This window comes from Centropristis striata, chromosome 8 (assembly GCF_030273125.1).
Source record: "Centropristis striata isolate RG_2023a ecotype Rhode Island chromosome 8, C.striata_1.0, whole genome shotgun sequence".
In the NCBI taxonomy this organism is placed as follows: domain Eukaryota; kingdom Metazoa; phylum Chordata; class Actinopteri; order Perciformes; family Serranidae; genus Centropristis; species Centropristis striata.
Genome location: NC_081524.1, coordinates 30,443,702 through 30,445,633, shown reverse-complemented (window position 1 = coordinate 30,445,633; position 1,932 = coordinate 30,443,702).

The following is a 1,932-nucleotide window of genomic DNA, read 5'->3' as shown; positions in this document are numbered from 1 at the left end:
CTTGGATAATTAATTCCACCATTTCATCGACCGGTCTTGTCTTTATCGCCTCTTTATCATAATTAATGTGATGTTATCCCCTCGCACCACAGCTGCTTCTACATTATAACGATCTCAATAGCTCTTGATGATAATTGTCTGTCCCTGTCTTCTGCCTCTCTGTCTCCATCTCCAGCACTGACTATCTCCTACAGCTATTCCAATGTGCCCAGTTATAATGGTGCACTAATTATAAAACAACAAACATTTAGTTTTAGCCGCTGGATCCCTCTTTGTTTTGACAAATACACAGTGGAGCTCAGTCGGTATCCGTGTGCTTGCTGAATGGTGAGCAAAGTCAAAGTAGCTGCTTAGTATGGACAAGGCAAATGTTTTAGATGGGATGAGTTTCATTCATTAGGTAAATGAGAAAGCCTTGAGTTCAGGCCAAAGATGTTGTTTCTGTTTAGTGAATTTAGTGAGCCAATCACTGAGTAGTCTGCTGGCACTGCTGCCATTGGTGACATTTTGCTTCTGTTTTTCTGTTTACCTTGAATTTTCAATCAGGAATAAAAGAACCTCTCTCCTACAAGCTGCAGTGGATGAATAATGCATTATATTAACACACAAGTCACTGTTGAGAATTTGTGAATGGTAGATATTCAGTCACAACAGCGCTACAAATAGACGGATAGTATTCCCTTCACAGCTTTAGATGGTCGGCTCTCCATCATAGTTTGTTTCAAGGAAATCCCTGGAGGTGAAATATTAGCCCAAAGTATGAAGGAACGCGTTTCATAAATATAAATGAAAGCAAAAGAAGGAGGAGCTTTTCCTCAAAGCTGGAGAGAAATGTTAAAGAGTTCAACAGCACAAAAACCGAAAAGATGTAAATTCAGAGTAGCTTGTGGTTTTCAAGCTCTGTAACATTTTGCAGGTCAAAGCATTTGTTTGACTAGTAACACTTTATTAACTTTATTATGTATTATCCATCATTAATTAAATTAATTGCTAATTAAACTTAATAGTTATTTTAATGTTATAGACAATAACATTAAACATTATGCTGTAATTTGTTATTTTGACTGCTTATTCTTGCACACATTATAACATTTTATATCAAATATTTGTAAAAGATTTGTAAATCTTTAGGTAATTATTTGTAAAAAAACTATAAAAACAGATAGATGATCCAGCTATTTGTAACACTGTCAATGCTTTATAATTATTTTGAAGCCATCTATAAACATTATTTGGATGGTTAATACAGGTGCAGCTGATGATTAATTAATACTTAATTCAAAGTATATATAGACATTATTATTTATCTTTGTCGTGCTTATAATTATAAGCTGATGATTAATAAGTGGTTTATAAAGTGTCATTTTACATTTATTTGGCCCCATGAAATATTTTATTGGTGATCTATGAAAGGGTGATTATTTGAGCACTACTATATGAAAATAATGTCTATGCATGCTTTACAAATTATTAACTAACCATTAAATAAGCTAGTATAATATCAGTTTCAACTGTATAACTGCCATATAAATATTATACTACATCTTTATAGATGGTTTATAAAACATTTAACAATCATACTTTATATAATATATATATTGCTATAATGGGTGCAGCAATAAACTGTTAAATAACAAAGTAAGTAAGTATTAAAGTTTAAGTTATTAAGTATAAAGTATTTCATTGTTTTTTTACAGTAAGATAATGATAAACTAAAGTCTAAATAACTAGCAATTTACTATTTATTAATGATAGTTATTACGTCGTTATGTCTCTTAAATTAGAACTTGAGATCACACAGAGAAACTGATTTGTATTATGTGATGTGTCCAGGTCCAAACATTTCAACAAACCTTCCTGCCTTTGTTGTTGAATGTGTCAGTAACAGTATTTGACCATGAGGTGGCAGTAAATACCCATTATCAGTGAAGA